Below are 13,160 nucleotides of genomic sequence, written 5' to 3'. Positions count from 1 at the left end.
AACCTTTTTCTTATTCATAAAACACTATTTCAAAAATTCCAATTAAGGAGTTTTGTGCATGCTGAGTGGTTCAAGACACAATCACGATGCATCTCAGAATCGATTATTTTTTTTCCACAGTACTACTCAAAGCTGTGCCATGTGAATGTGCCTATGTTTTCTATGAGGGAGAAATAGAGTGAGAGAGCAATAAATATAGAAATGAGCAACAGAGAAATCCTGGAATTGGCTTTCTTGTGCTCTCCTTAACCCCTGCTGCTACAGAAATAGCCCTGCAGCCCAGCGTACTTCATAACTGTTGGAAGAATCAATAACAAAAATGTGACTGGGTAGACAATCTATGGTGCTGTGATGGATTGTTTCTATGGATGACGTGAGGAGTTATCAACTTTAAAAATTAATTGCTCCTTCAGACTAGAGCTGAAAAGATTAGTCAGTTAGTTGATGAATTAATCGACAGAAAATTAAACTGCCAACACTTTTGATAATCTGCTTCTCAGTTCTGTATAATTATTAATTGGGCAACACTTTACTTAAAGTCTCCTTATTTAGCATTTATAAGCAGTATAAAGATTTAATTAGTGGAGTTATAAGGAGACATAATATTTAGTGTTTATTCATGTATAGCATATGTCAAAAACTATAACTTCTTATAATTAATCATAATTAGAATAGATGACACTTGACCTACCTGGATAGAGCTGAACTCACTACACAGAAATCCACAAGGTTGAATTCAGCCAAATTAAACTGAGCAGAAATGACTAACGATTGTTTTCATTATCGACAATCAAAAATATTCACTTTACTATAATGTAAGACCAAGAAAAGCAACAAATTCTCACATTTGACAACATGGAGTCACCAAATATTTTTCAAGCATTTTTGCTTGAAAAATGAACTAAACAATGAATATAGTTTATAGCAGTTATATAGCAGATTGACTAATCGATTAGTTGACTAATTGTTGCAGCTCTGGAAATTACCATATATAGCTACAGTAATGCACATGAGCACAGCAGAAATACAGTTTAAAATAGGGTGAGTAAGATTGTTTAAGACACTGACATGTAATCACAACATCGCCAGTCCAAGTCTGGCCGGGGACCTTTGTAGGATGTCATCCCGCATCTCTCTCTCCGATCATTTCCTGTCAGCCCTTCATTGTCATGCTATTTAAGGAAGGCAAAAGTAACCACAAAATACTCTGAAAGTCGGAGCAACAATAAAAGCTCAGCAATCTGAACATTTCCATCAAAATTCAATTACCTTCCTGCCTTCTATGATGCCTTTGTTAATGTTCAGGCTTCACAGTCTGTTAGAGAGTATAAAAATATGTTGGAAATAACATACCTTTAAGGTCTTCCAGCGAATAACTAAAAAAAAAAAAAACACACATAAAGGTATGAAGACAGGTGGCATTTGAAGTCAATGTACACACAGGCACAAGCAGGAGTACACACTGGCACGAATAGCTCAGTGTGATTTGTGCATCGTCTCAGAAAGTGAGCTCCATTCAGGTTACTGGCCCTCATAAGGTTTTTACAGGTTGTACATGAGTAAAGGGAAATGGCCTGTATAAGGTTTTGTGGAGATAAGAGACATGAAAAAAGTAAAAAGAAATGCCATTACTTTTCTAAAGCTCCAGTTATTTGACAACGTTCATTGAACATCAACATAATAAAACATCTGCAGTTAGGTTTTTATTGCATTTTGGTATTATTTGATGGTGTAGAGTGAGACAGAATATAGTAGACAGAAAGAGGGGAAATGACAGGAAGCTCATATCAGCAGATGTGTAGATATTACACACTCCAGCACTACGGGAGTTTCACAAAACGTTATTGATGTTGCCATCACTATCAGCGCAGTTTAAAACCTCTTTCTGTGTTGCAGCAAGACCGTTCAAGTGTTGGAGAGCTGGTTTTAATATAAAAGCACATTCATAAACTTGCTTCTCTCTGAACTATAGCATGAAACTCAGTCACAAGAGAGATGAAACTGAAAATCCAATTTCCATGTACAATTTCATTCACCAGTAGAACATGGAGTCCTGGAGCTCCAGATCCATCTGTAATGTCTTTGCCTAACTGTGGACCAAGCATTTTCTACGCTACTTCCTGTAGATGTGAGGTACATCAAGTTATTTCTCCCTTTTTATCAATTTACCCACCATCCACATCCACCATCTGGTAAATGGGCCGTGGCTGGCAAATATAGCAGTTTATTTTCATTTTACTGAGTTGGAACTTATTTCCACTGATAGAGAAAATCATATTTCACCAGCAGATCTCAGTCCTGCTTGACATTGATGTATTACTTTGGTCCAGAGCATTCCCATTCACCTTTGAAGTAATTGAGTTTAGATTTCAGCACCTGCATACTGGAAGAAAAATCTAATATGTAAACAAACCAGAAAAATACAATTATCCAGTTTTGAAAATTTGCCAGAGGGGGCTCATTCAGGATAACACTGTCTGAGCAATAACATGTTTGATAGCAGGAGAGAGACGGACAGAGCTCACATAGACAAAGACCCTTTATTTTGAGCTGTGCTTATGAAGAACATCCACAAGAATCCAGTCTTAACCATCATGCATCAGGGAACATACTGTCGATGTGTTCATCCAACCTATGACAATATGATCTAAAAATATCATTTGGTGATAACAAGCCTTATAATTAACTATAGGGCTGCAATTAATTATTTTCATTATTGACCAATCTGTCAATTTATTTTAATTGTTTAGCTGAAAAAAAATTTCAAACTTCAAAGACATTCAATTTGCAATGACAGAAAACAGAAAATGCAGTAAACTGTCACATTTCAGAAGCTGGTAACAGAGAATGCTCGGCATTTTTTTCATTTGATTATCAAAATTGTTGTTAATCTCTGATTAATTAATTAATTAAGTCATCGACAAATCATTTGAGCACCAATAATCAATAAACAAGAATAGTAATCACACATCAAGAGTAAATCTAATCTGCAAACACCATGTTAATCCAGTTAGACTTCCATCCATCCATTAGCTACAGTATATCCACTTATCCTTTTAGAAGGTTGCAGGGAGGCTTGAGCCCATCTGCTTAAATTAAATCTGAAATAAGTCAAAATACCTAACGAGATTAAAAAATAAATGTCTGTGAAAAAATTGATTTTACTCTGTTTATGGAGTGGACATGACTGACATACAGATCCCCGTGGCCTCTGCAATGTTTTAGCTAGCTGTGTATTATATAAATATTATTGTAATGGGATAGACAGCAACTAGATAAATAAACTAATGTAGAGTACACTCCCTTTTTATGTTAGGAGGAGGAGCACACAGATACAGACGGAAGGAGATCTGAGCCACAACAACAGTTTTTGGCTACAGATTGTGTGGTTTGCCTTTAAGAAACAGTGTAAGTACTCAAGACAGCACATCCTAGAGTGGGACACACACCATAGCCAACTGGATTCAACACAAGGCAAAAATACTCTTACACACAAAAACACACACACACACCATTGAAAGTAGAAGATAAGTAATTAGCCGCTCCTTCATAGCTCATTTCCACTCACATTCCAGATGAGTTTTCCAGTTCAAACCCTTTTTGTTGTCAGCACTTATAAATCTTCTTCCAACTTCATTTAGTAGCTGACTTTAAAAAAAGCTCGAAACATAGGTTACCACTTAGTGAGTGGTACAGAATCATATCAAATAAAACAATCAACATGCAAGGCCAGTGAATGTTGCAGAATAATGCAGTGCACTTAGTACATGTGTGTGCATGATTTCAGATGACTTACATTCACTGAAACATGACTAAAGCTGCTATCTGGAAGTGATCATGCAATGCAAAGACTTACAGACAGTTAAAGACAGAATATCGTGTTCAATTATTCAAATTTCACTATTATACATATTGACGTGGGTGATACAAAAACACAGCCCACTTTGTCTTACTTTGTTAAGAGTGACAGCAGCAAAGATTCATAAAACATCTTAGCATGTCTTATAATATATAGACAAAAAGCCTTTAATATGCCATCTAGCCATATTAATTTTGTGGTATATGCTTATTGGTCACTATTTGGCAATGTGACACAGAGAAAGTGTTTTACAAAATATCACAACTGATAAAAAAAAAGCTCCACATGGTTGTAAATAACTTAATTTAACTGTAGAAAGATGGGACTGGATTCCTGCTAGTGCCTTTCTGCTGTTACTGCACTACTGCAAGCATCACTGCAACAGTAACTAGGTTAGTTGTGCTACCTGTGCAATACAGCATGATTAAAGATCTGACCATATGTTGTGCACTGAGATGACCTAAGATGGATGCATCTATCAACCACTGCTGCTGATGGATAACTCATTTGAGCAGTAGTTAATTAGGCTTGACCAAGGACCCTGTCTTTGTTAGTCAGCTAGAAGGTCTCTGCACACTGCCTGACCTGATCATAAATAACATCTCAAGAGTTGCTGCTGGTCAGCTCTGCTGGAGACATATGAGCTACTTTAGGAGACTAAATGTTACCTTACAGAACGGTGCCAGGGCTTCAATGTTTTAGCGTCATATCATTTCTTTTTATATTGTAGTCATTTCAGCACTACCTGTCTATTTGGTATCATCTGAAAATAAGTAATGGGACTGCAATGATATCATTTGTGCACATGGAAATGAATACTTGGTGCCTGATCACTTGTATATTGTCCAGTCTTTTTATGACAGCCTTTATGATAGATACCTAACTGTTGCATAATATGCAATGCTCTTACAATTTAAAATATGCTTCTATTGTGAATATGTTCAAATGGAAGCACTCTCCTCTGCTGGCTTTAACATTAAAGGACCTGACAGAGAGAGAGAGAGGGAGAGGGAGGTGGGAGGAGGGGACAGGAGAGAGCTGTTGAGTGTCTGCTGATGGGCTAACTCAATTTCAGGGAACACAATGGAGCCAGAGGCTGATTTCCAAAAGGTAAATTGTCATTCTGAACAGTATGGCACCTGTCTGGTGAGTTCATCTCCTGTGTTGTGGGTGTACCCGAGGGAGGAGGTCGGGACCAGAGGAGCAGACCACATTATGGCGGGCCCCCGTGATGGGAGGGAATTGAAAGTGAAACTGTTTGAAATGCATTTGAAATGCAATGAAATGAAAATCGGGGAGGCTCTTATGGCTGCCACTGGAATCCATTCAAACAGGCACTCAATTGGTTTTGACCAGATTGAGTGGGTGAACAGGCGGGGATCGAGTGAATCGACACAGACAATGATGCTGTTGCCTCGGTGACGGACCAAGGGCCCTGATCCCCAGGACTCCTGCCGCCAGTGCAAGTATGCTCAACCCCAACTACTCCCCCAGTCACCACAGAAACACACACACACACACCGCCATACAGACACCCATCCTCCACCTCTATTATTTCTCCATCTTTCAGACGGTGGGTGCTGCCCCCCCCCCCTTTTCATGCAGTGGTCCAATTACAAAGCTGTCTGCACAGATTAAAGAGGCAGCCCATCTGACATCAGCTAAACAACATACACACAAACAGTGCTGTGCAAGCAAACAGTACATCTAACCCCATAAACACATAGACACAGACATCTGCACATGCACGTACCCTCCTCTGCTCTCGCAAAGCAACTTACCTGACACTCTCACCAGTACACACGCACATCTGTCAGCCACTACACATTTGACCCTATCAACTGTGAACACACACACACACACACACACAAACTGTCTGTCACTTCTAGGAAGAAACAAAAAGCTATAATGAGAATGAGAGCTCCTCATTGAAGGTGCTATCTTTATAATTGCTGTAGAAATAATTTGCCAGGGTTAAACTAGGTGGCCCTGCCTGTTCAGGTGTCTACACAATCGCAGCTGCCTGGGAGGTTTTCCAGCTCAAGTCCCTGACCTCGCTCTGTGGCAAGAGCTCCAAAACTTGACACGACCTCCACAAAGTGGGCTAATTTTCTAGTGAGAACAAATTCCCCTCCATTATAGTCTTGTCATGTCCCCACCATTCACTCACTTGTCTCTTACATTGTTAGCTACTTTAGGTGTGAATTACTGCCTTGCGCTTGAAAAAACCCAAAGATGTTTAACTCGATACTACTCTCTTAAACAAATCACAGTGAAATAAATACAGGTAAATGTCGAAAAAGCTTCTGATATCTGTTCAGAAGGGTGCGAGATTCCTGGGAATTTACCATGTTAACAGGCAGCTGTGGCTCAGGAGGTAGAGCAGGTTGTCCACTAATCAGAAGGTCGGTGGTTTGATCCCGACTCCTCCAGTCCACATGTCAAGAGTGTCCTTAGGCACCATACTGAACCCCAAATTGCTCCCGATGGCTGTGCTAGCAGTGTGTGTGTGTGTGTGTGTGTGTGAATGTGCATTAGATTAGATCCTGATGAGCAGGTTGACACCTTGCATGGCAGCCTCTGCCATTAGCGTATGAATGTGTGTGTGAATGGGTGAATGTTGGCATATATTGTAAAGCGCTTTGAGTGGTTGGAAGACTAGAAAGGCGCTATATAAATGCAGTCCATTTACCATTTTGAAGTGTCCTTGGGTAAGATACTGAACCCGAAATTGCTCCTGATGGTTGTGCCAGCACCGTCATTGTGTGAATGTGAGTGTGAGTGTGAATGAGCTGCAGAAACACTGTAAAGTGCATTGGATAAAAGCGCTATATATAAATGCAGCCATTTACCATATTTAAATGACTATTCAAATGTGGGTATTGTGGTATAAATACAGCAAAAGGGAGAACTATCTATGATTTACATGTGCTGTATAGTACATTTAAACCCCACGCTAAGAGACTGAATTGATGTAAATTCCTCTATTATTACTTTTTAACATGATGAACATGATTTAACATGATTGAAAAAATATCATCATAACGTTTCATAGCTGAGTTGAGGACAGCACAACCTGAATATGCCTTCTTGACTTAATTAGTTGGGTGTGTTTTTTGTCATCATGTTCCATTCACCAATTTACCTAATTGTTGTGGTCGTCAAATTGAATAATTCACCCAGCAGCTATGTATATACAGTATACTGAGCTGTAGAGATGCCTGATGAAGGTTGTTTAGACCAAAAGTTTTTATTGATTTTTAACACAACAACAAGTTGTTGTGGCAAACATTACATAAACATTATTTATCCATCCAGTAGACACAGAGAAACATAAGGATTCGTTTGGAGTCATGTGTCTGGACACCTGATGAGTGCTAAGTCCAATATTAACTCCTCTCTTAGCTTTGTTTTGGTCTCTACCATCTCCTGAGGGAAATATCTGGTCCTTTAGCTGTGAAATGCTCGACTGTGTTCATCAGCTAGTCGCTAACTTTGTCTTTTCTGCTGTTTGGTGCTGGTTAGGTAGAGTCAGTGTTTCCCCTATAATAGTACAACGAGAACCTCCGCCAGGCCAAAAAAAATTTTTTTTTAGCCAAACATCCATTCATTTGGAAATCAATAGCATTTGGGAGCCTCTGAGCAGCGTGGTTTGGAAACGTGAGTCAACGTCTGTGTTGTTGCCTGGGAAACTCCAGGTAGTGTAGCTCCTTTTAAGGAATAGAGCAGAGCGTAAGCGAGTGAGTGGTTAAGCGAGAGAACGAGTGTCAGAAAAGTGACGGTGAATGCGAGCGGAGCAGAGGAAAAGGTTAACAGTAAATTGTCAATCTGACAGTAAATGTACAGTACAGACTACAGTGTGTCAGTTAAGAAATGCTGCAGCTTGTCAAGACCAAGAAAAGTCACGTCTACTGTTTCCCAAACTGCTGGAAAAGTGAAGGGGGTTAGCTCCGAAGTTAGCAACAATAGGTTAGCCTAACCTGACAATGCTAAACAGAGACATAGAGAATGGAGAAATGTGTGGCTGCTAATCCACAGTACAACAAAACAGATGTTTGAGAAAATAATCTTACAAATTCATTGAATCATGAAAAGCTGTAGGCTAAGGCGTGTTCATTTTGTTCCATTATCACTGGTGGTATAAGGAAAGACTGTTTTGATTCAGCGTCTCATGGTGGTAAACCTATGATGCAGCAGGTAAATAAAGTTAAAGGGACCTGAAGTTAAAAGTTTTCTGCCTCATCTGACAGCAAAAATCAAAGGAAATCAAATACTGTCGCCCCATACCAGCCTTCATTGATCCAGCTTGACATGGAAAACAACAACTGACAAATGGTGTTGAGTGATCTCTGACGATGTAGTGCATTGCCTCCTCTTACCTTGAGAGAACAGGGTGGAGGAGGGCTTGTGAAGTGCTGCTCTGATGTTCGGCTGCTCATGTTCACAAGGTGTGTCGCTGTGAATAAAGTGAGACAAAGAGATTAAGAGAGATGGGAGCTGGGGTCATGCATGCAGCCGGGCTAGCCCGCTGGAATACAGAGTGTGAGGATTAGTTCTGTACCTTGTCTAGACAGCTAGACCTAAAGAGAGGCGAAGACGATGTATAAAAGACTTCCAAGAACAGGAGAAAAAAGATCTCTATCCAGGATCACGCATGTCGTCTCAAATGGCGAGTCATCGCAAAATCCACCAACATCCTCTAAAAAACAGAGAAAAGAGAAATTACCTGAGCCATCGCTGCTTTTCCTCATGACAAACCCCAGAGACCTCCCCGAGAAATGATACACTATAGCTTCTCTTTACACTGTGGTCTCCTACGAGCACCTGCTAGTGCTCCAGTCATTACTACAGGCCTGTTTCTGTGCTCAGATATCAGAGGCCGGGCATGCGGTTAGTAGTAGTAGTGAGGCTACAGGCTGAGAAGGGTAAGCGAGGCATGTCCTGTGGGCCTCCAACCACATCATGAGCAAACAGGGATTCTGCCTGCTGAAGCATGAAGTGGAAGCAGCCACACTTCATAAATCCTGCCCGTCGCGGCACTGTACATAGTCGGGGTTGCAAAGCCTGAGGGAACAAAAGCATTGTTCAGCTATACTATATAGTGGACACCTGTATTATAGCTTACTGTCTTATGCTGCACAATTCAGGTGACACAAGTATTATATTGCCATATCTTGCTTTAATAAACAAACTCTGAATAATTTAAACTAATATTTAAAACTCATGATGTACATTTGCTTGTCATCTTCTATTTCTTGTGTCCACAAATACATAACTACGGTATATTTTCTCTAATTCTGCTGGAAAAATGCATCCATTCACTTGGGCACAACACTTGGCAATCCTTGGAGAGTTCCATTATGCTCCAGTCATCCATCTATCTCTCAGAAACTTAGAGCCGTGAAAGCATGCATCTCCACCTTCACACTGCCTGGAAGAATAACAGAGGACGAAGAAGAAAACGAGCTCGCTGTCAGCGTTCACACAAACAGAGCTGCAGACAACGAATCAAAACCGACGCTCCCTCATTGTGAGTGAATAAATTACAAGTGATTGTGCTTTGTAATGAAGGCAGCCGAGCATATTGTGCAAATGCTCTGCTTTTTAATGATTTAATTAAAGAACCTCACTCAAACTGGAGCAGAAAATTTCAACATGGAGATGAGCGAGGAGCTCTGCCAGAAAAAAAAGATCCCGTGTTAATTGCTGCAGCGGCCAACAGATGTGCCTCACGTTTCTGCCCATTTCCTGCTTTATTAAAATTAGTTGGACCCCAAAGAATGCCAAATGTTGTCTTCCTAAACTAAATGATTTACAACCACTAAGCAGCATCATGTCATTCTAATTTGCGACATACTCTACCCAGTTTAAAAAAAGATGCCATTTGTGGCTTTAGGCAGCTGAGCGTGTGTTTAATCATTAACTACAGCTTCCATTAACAACAGATTTGTCCCAAAATGACACATTTAATAGCTACAGTGAGACTTTCAACAAGCAAACTTAAAACGTTCCAGATCTAATTTGTCCAGCTTCAGCATATACCATCAATATGACAAGACCTACTACTTTCACACCAACCCCCCCAGAAAGTTTCAACTTTATGTAGGCCAATATCTCTTTAATCAAACTAAACTGAAAGAAAAGTTCAGGAAAGTCAAGAGAGCCAGTGTACAGTCAGTTTGTCATGCAGACCAAAAGGGGACAGCCTGAAGTACTGTAGTGCTGCCCCAGCCCGAATGCCGTTTCCCTCGGGTGACAGCAACACAAGCATTAATCACCTGACTCATTAAGACAATCTGCACCAGTGCCCACAGCTCATAAACTCTGGAATAGACTATAGTGGCTGTCTTACCTCCTGAAGCACTGCTTATTTACTTCTCAATACAGTAAACCCACCCATATACCTACGTATTTCATACTCTTGAATCTTGCCCACAGATCCTTTATAATCATGTCAAGTCTCCATGCTGACAACATATTGCTGCCACGCCAGTCAGTGGGCCACTTAATGAACTGTAAATTGAAATAGTTGGCTTTTACTGTTGAATCACCCAAGTAAAGGAAATTATTTTTCAAAAGGTATCTTAGATGAAAGCTTTGTGACCAAGAAATTGCACTGGAATTGCAAACAAGGGAAATATGGGAAAGAAATAAGCTAGATTTTTAAGACTGATGTTTACCTTTTAAGAACAAACTATTCCAATGAATTAAGAAACGAGCAATATATCTCTCAAGAGTAACCCTAATTCTTCTGGCAAAGGCTAGAGAGCATTGCTGGAGGTAAAATGCAGATAGTATAACCCAAATGCTTATCACTTCCAATAAGTAGAAAAGAAAAAATACACAAGACTAAGTTGGTGCTGGGGAAGCTCACTCTCAAAAAGACAGCTCACACAGTAGTATGCTCCAAAATCCCAACTTAAATAGACAGACTTTTATAATGCTTCTCACTATTCCATCATCCAGGCACAGTGGATTTTCATTTCTTTGAAACAATATTTAATGGTCACATTGAGGCTATGAAAAAATGTTCTGCTCACACAGACAGCCTCATGTTCTCCCAAACCTGCACTACATAGAAATCTACTGCCGTGATCACTCTTGGGAAAGCTTGTTGTTGAAAAAACTCTGAATAACAGAAAGTTTTGTTGATAATCATGAAATACCTGCTATCATTTGATAGAACTCTTTGTAATAAGTCAGAGTGAGAAACTGCTACAGAGATTTATAGTATCATCAAGGAAGGGGAAGAGGTTCCACTTAAAAAGACCTTTTTTACATCTGTAAGTCCCAAGTCGACAAACCCTCCAAAAATAGCAATGTCACTGTCTCAGGGTGTTGATTAGCGAAGAGTCAGACTTCCACATACTTGGACCTAATAGCCTGCAGGTTACGTGTGCAGCCTAAGTTACCATGGTGATACACACAGCGTGAAACATGAGTCAGTGCAGTGAGAGTAAGAAGCCAGCCAGGGTTAAGCCCAAAGTTAGTTTTCTAACCATTAATCCTGCCTCATGGGATATAACCCAGAAACAGAGGTGACAAAAAGTCAGAGAGCAACAACGACCGATGTGGTGAAAGAGTGACAAAGACGGCTCAGGGAACATGTGGATTTAAGCCGTGTCAGTGACAGAGGTGAAGATAATCCTCTAACAAGCTCAGCAAGCAAGAAAGGCCAGAAATGTTTCACATTTCACATTGTGAAAAAGTTGATCATGAAATGTCAAAACAGAGATGTTGCTTTTCCATAACGCTAACAAGAATAATACTTGGATATTTTGGGAACAAATCCTCAAAACAGTGGTGACAGTGATAAAGATCCACCTTTAAGCCTATTTTGGTAAATACGCTCATTTGCTTTTCCTTGCCAAGAGTTAGGTGAGAAATTGAAACCATTCTCGTATTTTTCTGTTAAATATGAAGCTAAAGCCAGCTGGTGTAGTAACATATAGACTCTAGGCAGGAAGAAACGGCTGGCCTGGCCCGGTCCTAAGGCAAAAACAAATATAAAACCCAACTACCAGCAGCTGTAAGGCTCACTAACTGACATGGGGGGGAGATATATGCAAGAATATTTCTTGCTTCCTGGCAACCTCACCATGTTTAAAATTCCTTTAATGGACACAAAATCTGTGTGGATTCTTAGGATGATTGCATGGGTAAACACAACATGAGACCTTTATGGATCCAATGGACATTTTACAGTATGTGCTCCTGGCAAACTCAACACCTGCCCAAGTGAGGCCCACATGAGCACGCTGATCAGGTGGGGGGTCCAAAATGGCCACATGCCAGAGTCTGAGCACCTGGCAAATGAATTGTTGACAAAGCACTTCTGATTAACAACTCCACAAAATCCTCATAGATATGGGGCAGTAAAAATATTACTGCAGCTTTAAATCACAATTTACACTCAAGTACTTGACTGCAGAACCTGCAGTACAAACCACCACTGTAATCTTAAGTGCGAGCCTCACAAAGTCAGTGTGTTTGTGTGTGTGTGTGTGTGTGTGTTGCTGGTGTTGGAGGAGGGGGTAAGGGATTTTTATGTGTGTGTGTGTGTGTGTGTGTGTGTGTGTGTGTGTGTGTGTGTGTGTGTCCAAACCTCAAAATCCAGTTGCTCTCCCCAGCCCCCTGTGCAATTTTCACGGAGGCTGGGTTTCATCAGGTTTTGTATTTCAGACCTATTGATTATCTGCAGTGAGGGGGCACTGTGACAAAACCTCAGCAGGAGTTCTCCATCTGCAGTAAGCCATGTGCCAAAAATACATGCACGCGCACAGACACATATATTTTCTCGACTGTTATTGCGTCTCATGTTATGAAAGAGAGATGTATAGTAATATGCTCATTAATGAAAGCAGTAAAACTCATGCTGGTATTGGTTCTTTTAAAGGATTATCCAATCTGTTTCCTAAAAAAAAAAAACACCCACACAGCACAGCTTTATCTTAACATGTAACACCTAAGGCTGCCTCTCCTCTGTTATATTCTGTATGTTTCATTTGAAGGTTGCAAAGGGTTAGCTCATCGATTCACCTTTTTGTGAGGCCCAATCGATGCTTATCTGCCCGACCTTTGAGTCCTCTGTACACACCAGTGAGACCTGCATGTACAAATACAGAAACCGGCCAGACACAAAGAGTCGAATTACCTTTCATGTTTTATGCTCTCAATTATTAATTTCGTCTCGTTTAGATGAAGATAGAAATATTTTACCTTCACTTTGGGCACCGACAACTCTGCTGAACATTTTGACGGTACGTCACTTCCATCTAGTGGCGGGAAGAGTAACTGCCAG

The 13,160-nt window shown here is 40.3% G+C and overlaps 1 protein-coding gene across 6 annotated transcripts in view; it reads right to left on the bottom strand.

The window, feature by feature from the left end:
* Positions 1–13,159, bottom strand: part of ncanb (neurocan b) — a 182,137-nt gene extending 168,978 nt beyond the window's left edge. For 2 of the 6 annotated variants that reach the window (XM_044362515.1, XM_044362520.1), the window contains exons 1-2: positions 13,079–13,159; positions 8,239–8,315 (exon numbers count right to left, since the gene is read on the bottom strand). The gene's annotated coding sequence lies outside the window, so the exon portion shown is untranslated. Of the gene's footprint in view, positions 1–8,238; positions 8,316–12,464; positions 12,602–13,013 lie in introns of those variants that run through there. The other 4 variants (XM_044362521.1, XM_044362522.1, XM_044362517.1 and 1 more) reach the window with 3 other exon arrangements.
* Position 13,160: the final 1 nt, after the last annotated feature.

This window comes from Thunnus albacares, chromosome 9 (genome assembly GCF_914725855.1).
Source record: "Thunnus albacares chromosome 9, fThuAlb1.1, whole genome shotgun sequence".
NCBI classification, from domain to species: domain Eukaryota; kingdom Metazoa; phylum Chordata; class Actinopteri; order Scombriformes; family Scombridae; genus Thunnus; species Thunnus albacares.
Note: the sequence above shows the minus strand (reverse complement) of the source record. Positions and strands in the feature narration are given on the sequence as shown.